Source organism: Myxocyprinus asiaticus, chromosome 39 (genome assembly GCF_019703515.2).
Source record: "Myxocyprinus asiaticus isolate MX2 ecotype Aquarium Trade chromosome 39, UBuf_Myxa_2, whole genome shotgun sequence".
Taxonomy (NCBI): Eukaryota; Metazoa; Chordata; class Actinopteri; order Cypriniformes; family Catostomidae; genus Myxocyprinus; species Myxocyprinus asiaticus.
In genome coordinates, this window is record NC_059382.1 from 40,143,943 (window position 1) to 40,167,986 (window position 24,044).

Sequence of the window (24,044 nt, forward strand, 5' to 3'; positions counted from 1 at the left end):
CTAAGATGAGGGGAACGAGACATTGCATCACTAAGCTGACACATATATGGAGTGCCCTTCTACATGACCTAGTTGAAACTTTTCTACAATAACGCCAGGATTGGCTATGGTGTTTAAGCCCCGCCCTTTTAGGTGCAAAGCTGTCCAGTATAAAAGCGGGCGCGCAAACACCATTCCTCAGAATTTTTTGACTGAGGGACAAAGAGCGCATCACTCACACCTCAAAGAACTCTGAGTCTTGTAGTGTGGCCACCTTACGCAATGTCTCGTTTCCCTCATCTCAGGGAACTGAGGTTACATACGTAACCGAGACTACACTTGACATTGTATCACTAAGCTGACGCATATGGGGAACAGAGTCCCATCATGCCGCACTACAGGACATAACCTTCCAGAGAGGAAACATGATGCAGCAGTCCCACGGGACAGCGACCGACATGAGTATGCCACAAGTGAATGACCCTCATGGTGGACCAGGAGGGGAACACTCAGAATTAATATATGAACTATAGTCATATAGTATGAATTAACCCCTTCACAAACCCAGTTGGGTAGGAAGTTAATTTGTAGTGAAAGTGCCTGTGACTTGTGGGAAATACAATGGTCTGAATCCAAGCGGTTGTGTAAAAAGTCAGGGAGCCTATATTTAAAAGGAGGGGCATAAGTATATGTTTGGCCAATGAAATAGCAAGCGCTGTAGACAGAGATGACTTGCTATGAGAGACGTTATGCCTAGGTTGTAAAACCTTGCAAATGTGTTTTGAGAAGACCATCCTGCTGCAAAACATATGTCTTGTAAGGACACACCGTTCGTACATGCCCATGAAGAGGCCACGCCTCTAATTGAGTGAACTTTAGCACCAGATGGGCAATTCGCACCCTGCGGCTCGTAAGCCAGGGTGATCGTTTCAACAATCCAGTGAGAAAGTCTTTGCTTGGAGATGGACATTCCTTTCGTGCAAAGACTGAACTGGTGTGTGCGCTCAACGTATATGTGTAGCGCTCGCAAAGGGCATAACAAATGCAAAGACTGTTCCTCATCCGAATTAAATAGAGGAGAAGATTCCTTTCCGTTTGTGTGTTATTCCTGGTTGCGGCTGTTATCGCTCGCCTTCTGATGGTCACGATCACTGTCTTTCATGTCTGGGCGCGACCCATGCGGAGACAGCGTTCGTGGATGAGTCATGTCCTCATTGCGAGAACATGACCATGGCAACGTTGTGGTCGCGGCTTGCCTTCATAAGAAAGCAAGCCACCCCAGCTGCTCCCCGCCTCGGTCCTTCTACCTACGGGTATGAGGCCAGCGCGGCTAGCACTGGGGGCGATTTGGGGACCCCAATGGGACCACCTCCACCGGGTATCCCCCCACGGACCTCCCATTCCCCAGCACACTCGTCTACCCCGATCGGGCTTTCGGATGAATCCACCGGCTCGTCTTATGGTGAGTTCGACATCTTGTTCGGAGCCCACAAAGGTGATGAGCTCTCGAGCGCAGCATCGGAGAGTGGGCTCGTCCAGTCGGACACAGAAGCCTCAGCTGGGCTCCCCCCCTTGCGTACGGTCACCCAGTCACAGGCTGACGCGGAAATGACGGACATGCTTTCCCGGGCAGCTGTGAGTGTCGGGCTGGAGTGGAACCCTCCGCTCTCCCCTGAACCCTCACGGCTCGATGATTGGTTCCTGGGCTTGTGGCGCTGCTCACAGCCACGCCCCGCTCCAGTTCCTTTCTTCCCGGAAGTGCACGAGGAGCAGACAAGGTTGTGGGAGGCACCTTTTACTGCCCGGTCCCGATCTTTCAGCTCCTCTGCCCTCACTACTCTCGATGGTGGGGCAGCCAGGGGCTATTCGGCGATTCCCCCAGTGGATAAGATGCTCGCGGTGCAACTATGTCCGCAGAGCGCCGCCACCTGGCGCGGGCGTCCAAAGCTCCCGTCCAAGGCCTGTAGGTTTACGTCGTACCTGACGGCCAAAGCCTACAGTGCCGCTGGACAAGCTGCCTCTGCCCTGCATGCCATGGCTCTCCTGCAAGTCCACCAAGCCAAGGCGCTAAAGGAACTGCACCTTGTGGCCCTGCCCCAGCGTGGAGCCCACCGCAGGAAGCAGACGCCACCCGTCTCATGGCCTGCCACCAAGAACCCATGAAAGGCTTCAAAGCGCCCCTGAGACGAGCGACCCAGGGATGACGAAACCCACTGCTCTGGAGCTGATATGCAGACCACTCCATCCCCCGGTGGAGGGTCAGGAGGAGAATCTTTTGTTGCCTTTTCATTTAATTTCGCCGCATGCCCAAGTGGCTGCGGTACCCAAGAGTTCAGCAAAAGAGTGGTTTCCTTGTTCCCTGGGTCACATACTCAGTGTGCATGGCCGTCATCATGACCACGGTCCACCATTCCATTTTGGCAGGTTTGGTGCTCCAGCGGCAGTCTCCCCGCCCTGATGTGACAGTCTCCACAGGTCACGAGGACAGGCCTCTTCCTCCCCCATCCCAGGCTGTTCCAGGGGTGGTCACAAGAAGCCAGGTAAGTGCTTTGATGTCCCTGAACTCAGCATGGCCACGACACAGCGTGGCACCTCAGGCTCCGCCCTGCTGCGAGGCCCACAGCTGGCAACCTGGACTTCGCAGATATGCATTTCCCCCAGTAAGCCTACTTCCCCCGTAGGGTAGGACCTACCATGGGACTTCTCCATACGACATACTTCTGACGAAGATCTACAAGACCATGTGACGTATTTTCACTCAATATACCCCCCCAACCTCTCTGGGCAGGGTGTGGTCTCTGCGTTGTCTTCCCCTTGGGCGGGACACCCCCCGACATAGACCTGGTGGCTACAGTCGGTTAATTCCTTTTTTTGGGGGGAGAGGAAAAAAAAAGAGGATAAGAGGCCACGACTGGGCTAGCCTGTCTCTATCTTTTGGGCAGTCGACTTGTCCCCGGGCAAGGGGGATTTAGCTGCCCCACCTCCTTAAGGAATTAGGTTTAAATCATGTTTGCCTATGGAGGTGCCGGCTTCAGGGGCTTGATACGCAGATATAGTTGCAACATAAACTTTGAGTATAGATGGTGTGAGCCCTGCATCCAATCACTCTTAAGAAATGTATGAATTTCAAGTATGGGGCAGTTCACAGGTTCTTTGCCATGTGCAAAGCACCAGTTAATGAACACATTCCATTTCAGTGCGTAAAGACGTCTCATGGACAGTGCTCTAGCCTGTAAAATGGTTTTCATAAATGATTGAGCCCATTCTGGCTCATCCGCTGTGCTCCATTCAAAGGCCACACATGTAGGCTTCACAGCTCTGGCTGGGGATACCAAATCGTGCCTTGTGTTTGAGAGATAGTGTCTTTCTTCAGGCTGTGTTTTCCATGGAGGCCCGTCCAGTGTTTCTACCATCTCAAAGCTAGAAAGACAGCCAGTAGTATTTCTACCATCTCAAAGCTTGAAAGACAGCCAGTAGCTCTAGGTGGTTGACATGTCATGCCCATTTCTCACCTGTCCAGGTGTCGAATGTCGGGCATCCATTACACACCGTGCCCCAACCTGTGTTGGATGCATTTCTGCTCAGCACTTTCCTTCTGAAAATTTGACCCAGCATAACACCCTGTTGGAAAAAGGCCAGCGCTGTCCAGCGTGCAGAGCAGCCAGACAGTGGTGAGTCACCACAATGCGCATGCGCCTGAGGCTCCAGGCGCAATGTGGAACATCGCTTGAGTCAGTACTGAAGAGGTCTCATATGTAACAGACCTAACGGTATGACAGCGGATGCCTGCAGAGGGCCGAAGCACATCACGCACATACTATATCAGCATAGACGCAGTATATGGAGATTGAAGGGCTCGTGGGGTGAGTGCCGGCACGAGGTCCACCTCAAATTCATCCTGCTCGACCTCGCGGCACACTGTGCCTCGTTGTGTGATCCCTCTGGAGTCACAGAAGAGACTGGAGGGTGCGTGAGACTGAACCATCCCTCAGAACGAGGGCAATTCATGAGCGAAGCATCTTGAGACTAATGCCCTCGCAGTGAGGGCAGCCTGTCTCTATGAGAGCTGACTTTGCGTGGGTGTGGCCCAGACAAGGAATGCAGCTCTCAAGCTAATCTGACGGCGGGATGTGTCCCTTGAATAAGAAACACTTACGGAATGACATCTTTAAAAAGACGCGAACATGGAAGTGGCTCTTTTATATATATATATATATATATATACAGGGTTGGGGAGTAATGAAATACATGTAACATGCATTTTATTGTCATTTGTTTAATTTAATATTTAATCCTTTCAGGTGGAAAACATTTATACATATAAATGATGCGATCCAAAGTGCATTTGAACAGCGGTAAAACACTTTCTCATGATGTGTTACATTCATACGAGCAGACAGAGAAGTAAGTTTGGAACAGAAGAAATAGAGATAAACCTTGTGTAAATTGTCAGCTTTACATTACATTTCTAGCCATTTTACATGCACATGTTACCAAGCACGATCATATTTTTTATCAAGAAAATTCACGTTAGATCATAATTTCTTTTTTTCTAGTAAGACCTTTGATATTATGGCAAAAATCATATTCTAGATAATAATTTTTGTATTGTTTTCCTGTAAAAATATCTAAAAATCCTTAAAACAAGATCAATTTGATTTATCTTGTTTTAGAAACAACACTGCATAAGATGTTTAGGTTTTGCAGAGAATGTATTTTTAACATGTGTATTTTGTCTTACTGTACTGGCAGAGTTTTTTCTACCAGTGTTGAACAAATAATCCAAAGTATTTAGAATACATTACTGACCTTGAGTAATCTAACGAAATACATTACAAATTACATTTTACAGCATGTATTCTGTAATCTGTAGTGGAATACATTTCAAAAGTAACCCTCCCACCCTGTATATATATATACACTGGTGGCCAAAAGTTTGGAATACTGTACAGATTTTGCTGTTTCAGAAGGAAATTGGCACTTTAATTAATCAAAGTGGGATTCAACTGATCACAAAGTATAGTCAGGACATTACTGATGTAAAAAACAGCACCATCACTATTTGAAAAAAGTCAATTTTGATCAAATCTAGACAGGCCCCATTTCCAGCAGCTATCACTCCAACACCTTATCTTTGAGTAATCATGATAAATTGATAATTTGGTACTAGAAAATCACTTGCCATCATACCAAACGGTTGAAAGCTATTTGGTTTGTTAAATGAAGCTTAACGCTGTCTTTGTGTTTGTTTTTGAGTTGCCACAGTATGCAATTGACTGGTATGTCTTAAGGTCAATATTAGGTCAAAAATGGCTAAAAAGAAACGGCTTTCTCTAGAAACTCATCAGTCAATCATTGTTTTGAGGAATGAAGGCTATACAATGCTTGAAATTGCCAAAAAATTGAAGATTTCATATAAAGCTGTACACTACAGTCTTCAAAGACAAAGGACAACTGGCTCTAACAAGGACATAAAGAGATGTTGAAGGCTAGATGTACAACTAAACGTCATGGTTACTTTCATAACCTCCGTTCCCTGATGGAGGGAACGAGACATTGTGTCGATGTAGTGACACTAGGGGTCACTCTTGGGAGCCCCAAACACTGGTATGCAACCACTCATTCAGGTTTTGTGCTGAGGAGCCGAGATAAGGTCCTGGCCATTTCAGCAGGTAGTTCAGCATTGTGGCAAGAGGGACACAACGTCTCGTTCCCTCCATCAGGGAACGGAGGTTACGAAAGTAACCGTGACGTTCCCTATCTGTCACTCACTCGACGTTGTGTCAATGTAGTGACAATAGGGGTCCCTATACAAAACGCCACAACTAACTGAACGGTGTAACGTGAAGTGGCGGTGTGTGACGGGCAGACTGCTGTGTGCCTTGTAGCCAGCGTACCAGGCCATCACATAACCTCCCCCAATGCTCTTTATGAGTGTTGAACAGTCCTTCAGGAACAAGTCGACTGCCCAACCAATAGGTGGACAGGCTAGCCCAGCCGAGGCCTCTTTTCCTTCTCTTTTCTCCCCAAAAAGAGTGGAATTTGTTAACTGACTGGGAGTCCTAAGTGTCTACGTCGGGGGGGTGTCACTCCCAAAGGGAAGGCACCATGGAGACCACACCCCACCCAAAAAAGGGAGGGTTTTTTTTGTGAAAATATGTCACATGGTCTTTACTGAGCCTTGTCGGAAGTATGTCATGTGGAGAGGTCCCATGGTAGGTCCTACCCAAAGGGGGAGGAGTTTCTACAAAGCATGGCGACCGGGGGCAGAGGGGCCCCTGCCCAAGGAAGATTTACCGACAGGGAAGCGATTTTGCAGAAAATATCACATGGGGTTGCTTTCGGGGAACCATCGCATGCGGAGCATGTACAGGGCCTCATTAGCGCACTTACTGAGCCGGCAGCGAGTTTCTCCACAAACTCGACTGTCACAGGGCTAAGGAGGAAAGTCATCCAGGGATCACAGACTGTGAACACTACTGGGAGTCAAGAGTGCACGTCTTTCCCTCAAGGGAGGGGAAAGGCACTATGTGCAAGCAGTGCACCCGGCCAGTTGTCCCGGAACTTACCTGCTCATGCCTGCCACTACTCGGGACGAGGCCGGCTCAACCCGGAGATTGTAGAACTTCACAAAGATGTTGGGTGCTGCCCAGCCCGCTGCTCTGCAGATGTCTGCCAAACAGGCGCCACAGGCCAGGGCCCAGGAGGCCACCACACTCCTGGTAGAGTGGGCTCGTAACCCTGCAGGGGGTGGCACTTCCTGAGCCAGATATTCCATCGTGATGGCATCAATGACCCAGTGGGCGATCCTCTGTTTGGAGACAGCGCTTCCTTTCCGCTGTCCCTTGCAGGTTCACCACCTGATCCCTAAAAATGGTTGTGGGAACCTTGGGCACATAGCCCGGTCGGGGTCTCAGGATCACGTGAGAGTAACCCGGACAGAACTCCAGGCACAATTTGCTGACAGAGGACAGGTGCAGGTCCCCTACCCTCTTGATGGAAGTGAGTGCAGTCAGGAGGGCAGTCTTCAAAGAGAGTGCCTTAAGCTCAGCTGACTCCAAGGGCTCAAAGGGAGCCCCTCGTAGACCATGAAGGACTACAGAGAGGTCCCACGGGGGGATGAGGCATGGTCTAGAGGGGTTCAACCTCCTAGCGTCTCTCAGGAACCTGATGATCAAGTCGTGCTTCCCCAAGTACTTACCATCTACCGCATCGTGATGAGCTGAAATAGCAGCTACATACACCTTCAAGGTGGAGGGGAACAGACCTCCTCCAACCTCTCCTGCAGGAAGGAAAGTACCGATATGACTGTGCATCTCTGGGGGTCTTCGCATCGGGAAGAACACCACTTAGTGAACAGACGCCACTTCAAGGCATGCAGGAGCCTCGTATAGGGAGCCCTAGCCTGAGTGATTTTGTCTACCACCGCGGGCGGTAGGCCACTTAAATCCTCCGCATCCCATCCAAGGGCCAGACGTGGAGATTCCAGAGGTCTGGGCGCGGGTGCCAGATGGTGCCCCATCCCTGAGAAAGAAGGTCCTTCCTCAGGGTAATTCACCAGGGGGGGCTGTTGCGAGGAGCATGAGATCCGAGAACCATGTCTGGGTGGGCCAGTAGGGTGCTACTAGGATGACCTGCTCCCAGTCCTCCCTGACCTTGCACAGGGTCTGTGCAAGTAGGCTCACTGGGGGAAACGCATACTTGCGTAGACCAGGGGGCAAGCTGTGTGCCAATGCGTCTTTATCGAGTGGTGCCTCGGTCAGGGTGTACCAAAGCGGGCAGTGGGATGATTCCCGGGAAGCAAACAGGTCTAACTGTGCTCGACCGAATCGACTCCAAATCAGCTGGACCACCTGAGAGTGGAGTCTCCACTCTCCCCTGAGGGTAACCTGACATGACAGCACATCCACTGCAGTGTTGAGGTCGCCCGGGATGTGAGTTGCTCGTAGCAACTTGAGGCACTGCTGACTCCAGACGAGGAGACAGCGGGCGAGTTGTGACATGCAATGGGAGCGTAGACTGCCTTGGCAGTTGATGTATGCTACTGTCGCTGTGTTTTCCGTCTGGACCAACACGTGCTTGCCCTGGATCAACAGCCAAAACCTCCGCAGGGCGAGCAGTACTGCCAACAACTCTAGGCAGTTGATGTGCCAATGCAGCCACGGGCCAGCCCGTCTTGGAAGCGTCTGTTGTAAACACAACGCGCCTGGAGACCTGCTCTAGGGGAATTGTGTGGGCGTGTTTGTGCCACAGCTGGGCGCGCAGGGGCGGGGGGTCCGCTGCTGGAGCGCCATACCTGCAAAAGCAGGATGGTGGTCATGACGACGGGCGTGCGCACCGGACCTGTGACCCAGGAAATGAGAAAACCACTCTTTTGTCAAACTTTTGGGTACCGCAGCCTCTGGGGCGTGCAGTGACAAAAGATTCTCCTCCTGGCCCTCCAACAGGGGATGGAGTTGTCTGTTCATCAACTCTAGAGAAGTGGGTCTCCAGAACTAAAGAAATGCGCCGTAAAATCCAGCAGAGAGAGGTGAATAAACTCAGCGGATATATTCAGCTCAATGAATAGAACCGCTCGGCTCCGAAGAGAAAATCTGAATGAGTTGTTGCATACCAGCTCCTTTTATACCCGTATGTCCAGGGGAGTGGCATGCAAATTCCACTCGCCAATTCTCATTGGCCTTTAAAAAAAAAAAGATCAGAGGTGTTTGGGGCTCCCAAGAGTGACCCCTAGTGTCACTACATAGACACAATGTCGAGTGAGTGACAGATAGGCAACAACAGGATAAGTACATCAGAGTCTTTAGTTTGAGAAATAGATGCCTCACATGTCCTCAGTTGACAGCTTCATTGAATTCTACCTGCTTAACACCAGTTTCATGTACAACAGTAAAGAGAAGACTCAGGGGTGCAGGCCTTATGGGAAGAATTGCAAAGAAAAAGCCACTTTTGAAACAGAAAAACAAAAAGAAAAGGTTAGAGTGGGCAAAGAAACACAGAAATTGGACAACAGATAGAGTAATTGGAAAAGAGTTTTATGGATCTTAACCCCATTGAGCTTTTGTGGGATCAGCTAGACTGTAAGGTGCATAAGAAGAGCCCGACAAGACAGTCACATCTATGGCAAGTGCTACAGGAAGCGTGGGGTGAAGTGTCACCTGAGTATCTGGACAAACTGACAGCTAGAATGCCAAGGATCTGAAAAGCTGTCATTGTTGCACATGGAGTTTGATGAGAACTCTCTGAAGTAGTTTAAGAAGTTCTGAAAAAAAATTCAAATTGTAATAGTAATTGTTCACATTATTAATGTCCTGACTATACATTGTGATCAGTTGAATACCACTTTGGTGAATAAAAGTACCCATTTCTTTCCATAAGAGCAAAATCTGTACATTATTCCAACCTTTTGGCCGCCAATGTATATATATACACTACCGTTCAAAAGTTTGGGGTCACTTGTCTGAAATGTTTCTCATGATCTTAAAAACCTTTTGATCTGAAGGCTTATGCTTAAATGTTTGAAATTAGTTTTGTTGACAAAAATATTATTGTGCCAACATATTAATTTATTTAATTACAAAACAAAAATTTTATTGAAAAAAAAGTTTTTGAAATGGATGACTTGGATCGAATAATTAAGAAAAGCAGCCACTAAGTGCCCAGCATATAGATGGGAACTACTTAAATACTGTTTAAAAAGTATCCCAGGGTGATACCTCAAGAAGTTGGTTGAAAAAAAGCCAAGAGTACATTTCTGCAAAATCTAGGCAAAGTGTGGCCACTTTGAAGATGCTAAAATATAACACAGTTTTGATTTATTTTGGATTTTTTTAGTCACAACATAATTCCCATATTTCCATTTCTATTATTCCATAGTTGTGATGACTTTACTGTTATTCTAAAATGTGAAAAAATAAAATAAATAAAGAATGAGTAAGTGACCCTAAACTTTATATATATATATATATATATATATATATATATACTAATCTTGTGTTCTTTTTTGTTCTTTTCTTTTCTTTTTTTTTTTTTTTTTGCATTGGTGACCCACCATTACATTCACTACAAGTCAAGTCATTAAATGTGGCTATGTTAAGACTTTATGGTAAATATAATAATCAAATAAATATTGTCATTGCAGTCTCCCAGCAAGATCAGGTGCTAAGAAAAAAAAGAGTAAATATGCACAATGAAAATTTCTCTAGACAAGGTTGTTTTTTCAACAGGGTAATAAAGACAAATGTTTGGTCCAAATAGCCTTCTAGCCTGTTTAAACTTGCTTCTAATTTGGTATTCTTATAGATGACCTGTGAGTTTTCTTCTGTGAGTAATTGTTCCTGATGACGTAATACATATTTTTTCACTTCTTTAACAGCATTTCAAAAGAACACAATACCCAGGTTTGTTAACACCTGAGGGAAGACTTCAGGACTGAGTGAAACAGGCTCAACTCTCTCTGGACCAGACACTCTAGGAGCTGTGTCATTGCTAGACTCAACTCTCTCTGGTACTGAAACTTGTTGTTCAATGTTCTCTGCAATCAGTACAGGTTCAGCTATAAGGGCTTCAGCTCCTGACACAGGGTTTTCAGGGTTAACATTCTCTGTCTCTTGCAGACAAGGATATGTGACCTCTTCTAGCACAAAACAAAAAAGTCAGGATCAGAATGCACAACCTCAACCTACTCAGAAACAGATTCTCCCCTCGATTGTGTTGTTGTGGGAGAACAGGTTTCAGTCACCTCTGGATTAGGAACAGAGTTAACACAAGGACGCAAGTAAACTCTATGGACTCTCTTTTTAGGACCACCCTCAAGGGGCTCAATAATATGTGTGGTACACTGCACATCTATGACCCTGTATACAGAAGGACCCCATGAAATTGTATTTTGTTCCTACCCAAAGGTCTGTGACACAAGTATACCTGCTGACCCACATCTATCACAGGGCAATAGGCTTTGTCATTCAAAGGGTAAAGCCTGTCAGCAGCCTTGTGCTCGGCATATTCCCTGGCTTTTTCATGAGCTTCTTTCAATCTATCTATGTGAATCACTAACAATCATATTTTCTCTCCACAGTTTGCTCTTGACCTAGCAGTCCATCTACTGGAAGATGCGGGTTGACTCCAAACAGCAAGTAATGTGGTGAGTATCCAGTGGTTGCATGTGGTGTTACATTATAAGCATAAACCAACTCAGGAAGGTTTTCTGGCCCACACTTTTTCTTTTCAGGGGGAAGTGTATGTAATAGAGCATTCTGTTAAAGCGCTCACACTGAGCGTTACCCTGAGGCCGATAGGGTGTGGTGTGGGTTTTCTTTACACCATACATTTTACACAGCTCGGCAATCACGTTGCTTTCAAAATTTCTGCCCTGATCAGAATGCAATCATTCAGGCACACCATATTTCATGAACCACTCTTTCAGAAGGATCTTGTCAGTGGTATCAGCCCTCTGATCCTTGGTTGGAAATGCCTGTGTGAACTTTGTGAAAACATCAGTCACAATTAACATGTTCTCATGACCATCAGATGCAGGTATAAGCACAGTAAAATCTACTGCAGGGGTCGGCAACCTATGGCACACATACCAGCATTGGCACACAGAGGGGTAATCACTGGCATGCCAGCAACAGCGAGAGAGGAGTAGACTATTTTATTTATATGAAATTCCACATCTGTATTCCAATCTACATCTTGATGTAATCCTTCTTCATTATCATGCAGCAACATGTTTTCATGAGCTGAATGAGAGGCTAAACAAAAAGTTAAAATGTGACGAGAATGCAGTATACCCAACAGACTCATGCAGTGTGTGCAAGCCATTTGCGCATCATGAGCCGGCAGCGCTTCACTTTTGGTTAATCACGCGAGTAAACGCGCCTGCTTTCTTCGGTCAGACTGCGCGGATGACAGCCTACATTCCGTGTTTAATTTGTTTCTTTTTGCTTTAAGAACAACACATGATGTAATAAGGAATACAGCACTATTAATCCTTGAGATTTCCAACCCAGCATACAGGTACACCCTCCTTAAACCGTAGTCACACTCAAAATGACATTAAATGGTTAAAAAAGAAAACATAAACCCACATCATGGGGTTCAAAAATGGGGTTTAGAGTCTATTCAAAATATAAATTAAACCTGGAAATAATGTTTTAGGATTTTGGAGGTGCGATTCACCGAAAAGGGCTAAATAGTTGATTGGCTTGTGATGCATGAAAGGCTTGCACGTGCAGCACAAGTCTCATCACACTCCCATTCCAGCCATTGACCAGGAAAATAAAAAATGGCACTCCATGTCAGCTGTTGACATTCACCATGGTGGTGATGGTGTTTAGATGGTGCCGCGGATGGCCGCCTCGGTGTGTAGCTCTTCAGTTCTTTTGTTGTTTTTGTTTGTTTGTCCTGTGTTTAGTAATATTTTTCCAGTCAGTTTTACCAGGGACGAACTGCTGAACATTCGGCAGCATATACCAGACAACCTTTTCCCGGTTTTGAATATTTGTACGTTTTGCTGGACATTTTTGTCGGAGGCACAGCTATGTTGTTTAAATGCGCTATGAGAGGGAGGCGAGCAGGCACGCTAGTGAATCTCCACTCTCTTCCTAACAAAACGGACGAACTACATCTCCTCACCCGTGCAAACAAGGACTTTTCAATTAACATTTTTTTTATTGATTCAACCATTAAATATATACATAGCAGAACACACATATACAGAATCAATATACAACACCTACTACCCCCCCCCCCACCCCCCCAATCCCCTACCCAACCCCCAACAACACCCCAGTGGTCACACAACCATAGACACACAACAAATAAACACAACAAATAAATAAATTAATTAATAAAAAAATAAAAATAAAATAAATAAAACAAATCACACACATAAAACCCCTACACCTCTCTCTCCACTGTCCCTCCCCGAGAGCCCTCCAAAAAAGACAGATATCTGCCCCACTTCTTCTCAAACATGTCCAGACTCCCCAGTCTTCTGGATACCCCCTCCTCAAGAGCTGCCACTCTGGCCATCTCTGAACACCACTCCTGAAAAGGGGGCGCTCCAGCCGACTTCCAACTCCTCAAAGTGATCTGTCTGGTGATCATAACACTAGACAGGACCCAGTTTTTCATGTGCTTATTCTCCAAATTAATGGCTGCCCCATCTCCCAAGATACAGAGTCTGGGGCAAAATAAAATTTGAGAGGCCAAAAACGCACATAAAACTCTGAGTCCTCATCCAAAATTCCTGCATCTTAACACATCCCCAAAAGACATGGGTTGTGTCTCCATCTTTTAATTGACATCGCCAGCAGGTGGGTGTGTCTTTAAGACCAAGCCTATGCAATCTAGAGGGGGTCCAATAGACTCTATGTAAAATCTTAAATTGCATGAGGCGAACCCTTGCGTCTCTGGATGCAGATTTGAAATTTTTTTAGAATCGCAGCCCACTGTCCCTCCTCCAATACCAAATTTAGATCTTTCTCCCATAATCTCTTAAGAGAAGTTGAAGTTCAGTCTCCCATACTCTGAATTAGTAGAGAGTAATACACCGATGCCTAGTGACCTTTTCCAAAAGCAGTAATCACCTCTCCCAGAGTATCTGCCACTTTAGGAGGGTGTAAACCACTCCCACTCCACAGAGCAGGTGACGCAGCTGTAAATACTTATATAACTGAGATCTAGGAATCCCAAAACGTTGAACCAAATTTTGAAAGGATCTCAACACTCCATTCTCATACAGGTCACCAAGTGTAGTAACCCCCCTCCCAATCCACTCTGATCAGCAAAAAGGGGACTTGTTGATGCATAGTTTTGGGTTCAGCCATTTGCTCAAGGCAACATTTAAAAAAATGTCAGAATTAAACAGTCTGGACACTTTAGTCCATACCAAGTTCAAGTGCGAGATAATGGGATGTACTTTAGCTTCTCCGATTAATTTGATAGAAAGGCTCTGCAGTGGCGAAATAGGGGCAAGAACTTCCTGTTCCATACAGAACCAGGGAGGGGCTCTCAGGTGGAAGCGACCAATTAGCCAAATGTCTGAGACCGAATGCATAATAATAAAATAAAATCTTGGGTAGGCCTAGCCCACCTTTGTCAATCGGCCTATGTAACTTATTGAAATGTAATTTGGGACGCTTACCATTCCAAATGAAAGACTTTGTTATGCTATCAAATTGCTTGAAATAAGAGAGGGGGACATCTACAGGGAGAGACTGCAGTAAGTAATTGAATTTTGGAATACAATTAATTTTAATAACATTAACCTTCCAAATCATAGATAAATGTAATGAAGCCCACCTGTCCACGTCGCTCGAAAACCGTTTTATTAAGGGGTCAAAATTAACTCTAACTAAATCACACAAATTTGCTGGAAATAAAATACCCAAATACTTAATGCCCTGTTTGGGCCACTGGAAAGCGCCCGGCTGGAAAGCCGTTTCTGGGCAATACACTGTCAGAGCCAAAGCTTCGGATTTAGACCAATTGACTCTATATCCTGAAAACTTAGAAAAGGAAGTAATAATTCTGTGGAGGCAAGGCACAGATCTACTGGGGTCAGAGACAAATAATAGAATATCATCTGCGTAAAGCAAGAGTTTATGCGCCATACCTCCTGCCACCACCCCTGGGAAAATCATCCTCCTTTCTTATTGCGGTTGCTAATGGTTCCAGGGCAAGACAGAACAATAATGGGGAAAGAGGGCAACCCTGCCGGGTGCCCCTATCCAAAATAAAATAATCTGAAATGAGTCCATTTGTTTGTACCGCTGCTACTGGGTGTCTATAAAGTAACTTAATCCATCCAATAAACGTACTCCCGAACCCGTATATTTCCAAAACCTTAAAAAGATAATCCCATTCTGCCATGTCAAATGCCTTTTCGGTGTCAAGTGAGATGGCAGCGACCGGAGATTGATAATTCGCTACTGACCACATGATATTGATGAGACGCCTAATGTTATCAGAAGAGCTACAGCCCCGAATAAACCCCACCTGATCTATATGTATAAGTGAAGTTATAACTTTACTTAATCGATTAGCCAAAATTTTTATCTAACTGGATCAGGGAAATTGGATGGTAACTTTTACACTCACTTTGATCTTTGTCCTTTTTAAGAATGGTTGGAGGAAGCTTTCTATTCTTTAATGATTCAGTATAAATTTCTAACAAAAGCGGAGCCAGTTCTGTGCATAAGATCTAAAAAATTCAGCAGCAAAACCATCTGGCCCCGGAGCCTTACCAGTAGGTAAAGCCTTAATTACCTCGTCAATCTCCTCCAAGGTTATCTCAGAATCAAGACAATTTCTTTGCTCAGTCATCAGTTTAGGAAGTTTTAATGGTTCCACAAAGTTTCTAATATCTTCATCAGTAGATGAAGATGTAGAACTATAAAGATCAGTATAGAATTCTTTAAAAGCATTATTAATATCAGTGGCTGAGGTAAATATTTCACCACCAGCAGATTTCACTGAGGGAATCGTAGAAAAAGACTCTCTCTGCTTTATATATCTAGCCAAAAGCTTCCCTGCTTTGTCCCCTGACTCAAAGTATGACTGTCTTGCCCTGAATAACCAAAACTCCACTTTCCCTGACAAAATAGCACTATATCTGTATTTCAATCTAGTCAATTCTCTGAGGCCATCAGACGACATTCTGCGGTTCAGCTCTGCCTCTGCACTTTTAATATTCCCTTCCAACTCCACGAGTTCTTGTGCTTTGGATTTTTTGATGAATGAGGCATACTGTATGATCCGACCCCTAAGAACCGCCTTAAGTGCCTCCCAAGCCATGCCTAATGAGGATACTGAGGACCAGTTGGTCTCCATATAAACATTGATTTCAGTCTTTAACATTTGTTGGAATTCAGCATTTTGCAACAGGGATACATTAAAGCACCAACTATATGATTTCTTTTTTTCTATATATGGCAACATCTCCAAACTCACCAGGGCGTGATCGGAGACTAAGATGTTTCCAATTGAGCAATCCGCAACAGATGAAATGAGGGACTTAGATATCAAAAATAAATATATTCTAGAATAAATCTTATGGACTGATGAAAAAATGTGTAGTCCCTACCAGATGGGCTCAAAAGTCTCCAAATATCCGCAAGACCAAGATTTTTACACATCCTGTGAAGCGTCATTGTTGCCCTAGGGGGCTTACACACTTTTGCTTCACTATGATCAAGGACTGAGTCCATCAAAAGATTAAAGTCTCCTCCCAATATTATATCATGAGGGGTGCCAGCAGCTTGCAACATCCCTTCAAGATCTATAAAAAAGCCCTGATCATCAGCGTTAGGCGCATAAATATTAGCCAAAATCAACCTTTGCCCCTGAATTTCAGCTAAAACAATGATGACTCTTCCTATTTTATCTTTAATCTGTTTGAGACATTTGAATTGTAGATGTTTATTTACCAATATAATGACTCCCTTTTACTTGAGCCAGCACTAAAAAAAACATGTCCACCCCATATCTAACTTTTCAGCTTCCTGCGGAGAGAGATGTGTTTCTTGAAGAAACACTATATCATATTTCTTACGTTTAAGAAAAGAAATAACCTTCCTTCTTTTTATAGGGTGCCCCAACCCATTCACATTCCATGTGGAGAGAGATAGTACACTCATATTAACATTTGACATTTTGATATAATAAAAATAAATAAATTGTGTGTCAAAAACAAGATTATACAGACCACATTCCCCATTAATGCAACAATCAAAGCCCGAACTTCCCCCAGAACAAAACAAACAGAAAAAAGAAAAAACGTGCGCATTAACCCCACGCACGACAGCGCCAACCTGCGACAATCCCTCTAAACTCAAAGAGTCCATGTACGCCTACGAGAGCCCCTGTGACAACATTGCCATCGGATTGCTCAAGCCCGGTGCTTCTATACAAATTTTGTAAGGCAAAATTACATAACAGAAAATACTTTGTAAAACAGACCCGAGCCAACAGGCAGAATAACAGAAAAAACATGTAGATTCATTCACAGAAGGTGTGTTCCTCCACAAAATAAACTCCAGCTGATATAAAGCCGTTCAGTTTAGATATTCAACAGAACAAGCTCCAGCCGCTAGGCGGAGCCAGCACGAAAAAACAAAACTGGCATCCCGGTTCCTCGGATGATCAAGAGCCAAACTAACTGGGAGGCCGCAAAAAATAAAATAAAATAAATACACCATAACTTACTCAGCCCGTCAACTTTATAAAAGACATCCTTTATGTGAGCATGTAGATATTTTGTGGTCATCCATAGTGTCCACTCTCAATCTGGCCGGAAACTTCAGTGTAGAAAAGATGCAAAAGTTTCTTAGAGTCATGCCACAAAACAAGCTCCAGCCACTAGGCGGAGCCAGCGCAAAAAGAAACAAAAATGGCACCCAGCTTCCTCAGATAATACAGTCCCTGAACCGTGATTCAGTCCACTAATATCAGAAACATCAAATGGCTTACTCACTCCAAGGTATTTATGAAGGAGAGTGCCAGTTTTCATACTGGATCATTGTTACACAACAATAAAGGATGCATATCGCTCTGTCCCTAGAGCAGCTTTGGGACTCTCTGATCACTGTCTGGTTCATCTTCTTCCAAACTACAGGCAGAAATTAAAATCAACCAAGCCAGTAGTAAGGACTCTAAAGAGATGGACCAATGAAGCAGAGCGGGACCTACAAGCCTGCTTCGATTGCACGGATTGGAGTGGTTTTGAGGCTGCAGCCACAGACCTGGACGAGCTCACAGATACTGTTACATCATATATCAGTTTCTGTGAGGATATGTGCATTCCTACTAGGACTTATTTAAAGTTCAACAACAACAAACCGTGGTTTACAGCAGAGCTCAGGCAGCTTCATCAGGCCAAAGAGGATGCTTACAGGGGTGGGGATAAAGTCTTGTACAATCAGGCCAGGAACACACTGAACAAGGAAATCAGAGCGGCTAAAAGAAGATACTCTGAGAAGCTGAAAAACAAGTGTGGCAGTGGGGGCATGGTCAAGTGTCCATCCGGAGAGAGAGAAAGCGGTAAGGGCTCTTGCACCTGAGCTAGATTATGTTTAACACCTGTCTCTAATTCCAGTGAGCATGGGGAGAGCGGCATATAACCAGCCACGCCACCAGCAGCAGATTGAGAGAGTCTGGCACAAGGAAGGCCATGGTGCTATAGAAGCTGTTGTGCTTAATCTATTGTGTTTTTGAAGCTGATGTGTTTAAGTAACTATGTGCCTGTGAAGCTGATGTGTTTAAGTGACTACGTGCCTGTAAAGCTGATGAGTTTGTGAAATTGTAAAACACTGAATTGGCCAATTAAAACTCTTACCTGAACCTGGAAACCCCACTTCCCTGTGTTCTCCTTCCCTTCTGCCTGTGAAGCAGTGTCACACCAGTGCCAAAACCCGGGATAAACTGAAGTACACCCCATGGAGTCCTCTCAGGTGGCCGAGATCCTCCAGTCCCTCACCAGTATGCATCATTCCAACCAGCAATCCCTGCTTCAGCTACGCCAAGACCAGGAACGGTGGTTCTTTGAGATCCTATGAGCTCAAGCAGAGGACCAGCTCACAATCCGGAGCCTCCTTGGCCAGGAGAAAGGGAGAGCCATGACCCTGGACCACCGCAGCCAACTGCCTCCCCCACACTCCTGAAGATGGGAGCCAAAGACGATGCAGAGGCTTTCCTTGACTTATTTGAGAGAACCGCAGAGATCTGGGGCTGGCCGCATGACCAGTGGCTGGCCAGGCTCCTCCCACTACTGTCCGGGGAAGCTCAGCTTGCCGCCCGACAGTTGCCGGCGGCTAATCTCCTGGCCTATGACGATCTAAAAAAGTCTATCCTGCAGTGGGTGGGTCGTAGCCCGGTACAGTATCACCAGCTGTTCTGGACCTTGATGCTGGGAAAGACCGACCACCCATTTGCTTTTTCCCAACGGCACCGAGATGCATGCCAGAAATGGCTGCTGGTGGGAAATCGTGACGTTGGGGGAGTGATCGACCAGGTGGTACTGGAGCAGCTGATTCATCGACTGCCACCGGGGACAGCGGAATGGGTCCAGTGCCTCCACCCGGCGTCGCTGTAGGAAGCTGTCCAGCTTGCAAAGGACCATTTGATGGCGTACCCGAGGGGGGAAGAGCCCTCCCCTCTCTCTCCCTCTCTTCCCCCTCCCCCTGTGTGTTCCCCCCTTCTCTCTTACTCTGCTCTCTTCCCAGAGCCCGTTCCTGCCCCGCGGAGGCATGGAGCTCCGCCACCGAGGCCAGTTTCCCATGCAAGGAAGTGGACACCGCCCCCTACCTCTACAGTGCCCCGCTGCTCTCCCCCTCTGGTGGAAGTGCCTGCCGATGCAGGTGCGGACGTGGCGTCTGGGCCGGTCTGCTGGGATTGCGGGGATCCAGGGCACTTCTGGGATCAATGCCCTGTGATGGAGCTGGGGACAGTGGTCCGGATCCCAGACACCCCACAGGCTGCCCCCGATCAGGCTGGAATGTACCGGATACTGGTAAGTGTCAAGCGGGGTACTCACCAAGTGTTGGTGGACACAGATTGTAATCAAACCACTATCCACCAACGCTTGGTTCAACATGAGGCTTTGGGCACAGCTAAAACGGTAAGGGTGAAGTGTGCGCATTGGGGATATTCACAACTACCCTGTGGTGACCCTTATGATTAAATTCCGGGGAACAAAACATAGAGTTGAGGCCGCGGTTAGTTCCTGCCTCACCCATCCGCTGATTTTGGGGACTATTTGGCCTGAATTTAGAAATCTATTAAAGGGAATATGCGCGGATGGGTCCTGCACAAAAGCGGTGAGATGTGAAATGTGTGATGCGCTGGCAGGGGAGGCTGAGCCAGGGCCATCTTCGTCTGCTCCACATCAGAATGACGTGAGGGGGGGGAGAGGCTACAGCCTCTCCCATCCTCAGGGGATTTCCCGAAGGAGATTTCCCTTTGGAGCAGTTGCGAAATTAAACCCTCAGGCACACCTTTGTCCAAGTGAGAGTGATCGATGGTCAACAACTCCAGCCGAATGTCGCACTTTCATATCTGTATTTTGCAATTATAAATGAGAGGTTGTATAGAGTGATGCAGGATGCTCAAACAAAGGAAGATACAACCCAGCTCTTAATACCGCTGAGCCATTGGGAAATGGTGTTCCAGGCGGCTCATTATAATCCCATGGTGGGTCATCAAGGGGAAAGAAAAACACTGAACTGCCTAGTAGCCCGTTTCTATTGGCCGGACATTGGCGGCGATGTCCGCAGGTGGTGTGTGGCATGCCGCAAATGTCACCCCAAAAATGCCATTGCGCCCCCTTCCGCTGATCGAGGTCTCCTTCAAGAGAATTGGAATGGACCTCGTCGGGCCATTAGAGCGGTCAGCATGCGGACACCGCTTTGTACTGGTCCTAGTGGACTATGCAACGTGATATCCGGAAGCGGTGCCTCTACGCAACATCTCAGCACGCAGTGTTGCGGAGGCACTCTTCAAAATAATCTCCCGGGTGGGGATTCCGAAAGAAATCCTCACGATCAGGGCACAACATTTATGTCACGGACACTACGCAAGCTTTATGAATTGTTGGGCATTAAATCAACCTGCACCAGCGTTTACCATCCACAAACAGATGGCCTGGTGGAGCGATTTAATAAAACCCTTAAAAATATGATTGTAAATTTGTGCATGAGGATGCTAGAAATTGGGAAAAATGGCTTGATCCCCTGTTATTTTCACTACGAGAGGTCCTGCAAGCCTCCACGGGGTTTTCACCATTCGAGCTGCTGTATGGGCGGCGCCTGCGCGGAGTGCTTGATGTCATAAGAGAAGCTTGGGAGGAGGGACCTTCAACAAGTAAAAATGAAATTCAATACGCTCTTGATCTTAGAGCAAAACTCCACACTTTGGGGCAACTAACACAGGAGAATTTTCTCCAAGCTCAAGAATGACAGAGCCGACTGTACGACAGGGGAACCCGGCTGTGGGAATTTGCACTGGGAGATAAGGTACTCATATTACTCCCCACATCAAGCTCTAAATTACTCGCCAAGTTGCAAGGACCCTTTGAGGTCACTTGACGAGTGGGGGATCTCGATTATGAGGTAAAGCGAACCGATAGAGGTAGCATATGTCAAAAATATCACCTCAACCTCCTGAAATTGTGGAGGGAGGTGGTCCCTATGACGTTGGCTACGGTAGTTCTGGAGAAGGCGGAGCTCGGGCTGGAGGTGAATACAAAACAAAATCATTTTACCCCGGTCATTTGCGGAGACCACCTCTCACTGTGTCAGCACGCAGAGGTTGACAAGTTGCAACAGGAGTTTGCAGACCCCTCTGCCGGGTCATACAAACCTCATCCAGCACCATATCGAGACCGAGCTGGGGGTGGTGGTATGGAGCCATCCTTACCGTTTGTCCAAGCACAAAAAGAAAACTGTCCAGGAAGAACTGGATACAATGCTTGATATGGGGGTAATAGAGGAATCCCACAGCGATTGGTCCAGCCTGGTTGTTCTAGTTCCTAAGAGCGACGGGTCTGTATGGTTCTGTGTGGATTACAGAAAAGTCAACGTGGTGTCTAAATTTGACGCGTACCCAATGCCTCGAGTTGATGAGTTGCTCGATCGGTTGGGCACTGCTCGATTTTATTCAACATTGGATTTAACAAATGGTTATTGGCAGATCCCCTTGACACCAATTTCCCGTGAAAAAACAGCCTTCTCCACGCCATTTGGATTACACCAATTTGTGATGCTTCCGTTTGGTTTGTTTGGAGCCCAGTCACGTTTCAGCGTCTCATGGGCTGAATCCTCAGACCGCATTTGGCTTACGCCGCTGCCTATTTAGATGACATCATCATTTACAGCAATGATTGGCAGTGGCACATGCAGCATCTGAGGGCGGTTCTGAGATCGCTGCGACGAGCGGGACTTACAGCAAACCCGAAGAAGTGCGCGATTGGGCGGGTGGATGTACGGTATCTGGGGTTCCACTTGGGTCACGGGCAGGTGCATCCCCAAATTGACAAGACTGCGGTGATTGCGACCTGCCTGAGGCCCAAGACCAAAAAGGGATGAGACAGATCCTGGGGCTGGCTGGCTATTATAGGAGGTTTGTGCCTAATTATTCAGATATCACCAGCCCACTGACTGATCTCACTAAAAAGGGAGCTCCAGACCCGGTCCAGTGGACGGAGCAGTGTCAACAGGCATTCATGCAGGTTAAAGCTGCACTTTGCAGGGGGCTGCTTATACATTCACCCGATTTCTCTCTCCCTTTTGTGTTACAGACGGATGCTTCAGACAGAGGGATGGGGGCCGTACTCTCATGCGGATCACCCATTGATATCTGGCTCTTCAGCCGTTTAAGTTCAAGGTGGTCCACAGACCGGGAGCACAGATGGCTGTCACCGACTTCCTCTCCAGAAATTGGAGGAGAGTGGTAGGCAGGCCGGATGCCTCTTTGGCCTAAGTCGGGTGGTGGGGATATGTGGCAGTGGGGGCGTGGTTAAGTGTCCGTCCGGAAAGAGAGAAAGCGGTAAGGGCGCTTGCACCTGAGCTAGATTATGTTTAACACCTGTCTCTAATTCCAGTGAGCATGAAGAGAGCGGCATATAACTAGCCACGCCACCAGCAGCAGAGTGAAAGAGCCTGGCACAAGGAAGGCCACGGTGCTACAGAAGCTGTTGTGCTTAATCTATTGTGTTTTTGAAGCTGATGTGTTTAAGTAACTACGTGCCTGTGAAGCTGATGAGTTTGTGAAATTGTAAAGCACTGAAGTGGCCGATTAAAACTCTTACCTGAACCTGGAAACCCCGCTTCCCTGTGTTCTCCTTCCCTTCTGCCTGTGAAGCAGTGTCACAACAAGTTTCAGCTAATGACCCTGCATCAGTGTGGAGTGGCATGAAACAACTCACAAATTACAGGACTCCTACCCCCAACCCTGTGGTGGACCAACAACTGGCTGACGACCTGAATGTGTTCTACTGCAGATTTGAAAGGCCCAATCTCACACCCCACACCCACTCTGACCTTCACTTCACACAAACACCAACACCTCCTGAAACTCCCCTCCTCCCCCCTTCTGCTACTCAACCTGCACTTAAGATCTGTGAAGATGATGTGAGCCGGGTCTTTCGGAAACAAAAGATGATGAAAGCTTCAGGCCCAAATGGCGTCTCACCAGTTTGTCTTCGATCCTGTGGTAACCAGCTGGCCCCCATCTTCACACATATCTTCAATAGATCACTGGAGTAGTGTGAAGTCCCATGCTGCTTCAAATGCTCAATCATTATTCCTGTCCAAAGAAACCAAAAATCACAGGACTTAATGACTACAGACCTGTCACCCTGACATCTGTGGCCATGAAATCATTTGAGAGACTGGTGTTGGCCCACCCGAAGAACATCTCTGTACCCTTTCTAGATCCCCCTTCAATTTGCTTATCGAGCAAACAGGTCTGTAGATGATGCAGTCAACATGGGATTGCATCATATCCTGCAACATCTGGACAGACCAGGGACATATGCAAGGATCCTTTTTGTGGACTTCAGTTCGGCTTTCAACACCACCATCCCAGCTATACTCCAGAATAAATTACACCAACTCTCTGTTCCCATGTCTATCTGTCAGTGGATTACCAGCTTTCTGACAGACAGGCAGCAGCAATGACTGCATCACCTAGGACCCCTCTGTCAAGCTCCTGAAGTTTGGAGATGACACCACTGTCATCAGCCTCATCCGAGATGACGCTGAGTCTGCATACAGAAGGGAGGTTAAACAGCTGGCTGTCTGGTGCAGTCAAAACAACCTTGAGCTGAACACGCTCAAAACGGTGGATATCATTATGGACTTTACGAGAAACACCCCAACACTGACACCCCCTCACCATTCTAAACAGCACTGTGGCAGCAGTGGAGTCATTCAGGTTCCTGGGCACTACCATCTCACAGGACCTGAAGTGGGAGACACACATTGACTCCATTGTGAAAAAGGCCCAGCAGAGGTTGTACTTCCTTCACCAGCTGAGGAAGTTCAACCTGCCACAGGCACTGCTGA

At 46.6% G+C, this 24,044-nt stretch overlaps 1 pseudogene; it reads right to left on the reverse strand.

Moving 5' to 3' along the window:
* LOC127429994 (E3 ubiquitin-protein ligase TRIM16-like) overlaps positions 1–24,044 on the reverse strand; it is a 534,825-nt pseudogene that overhangs the window by 133,489 nt on the left and 377,292 nt on the right.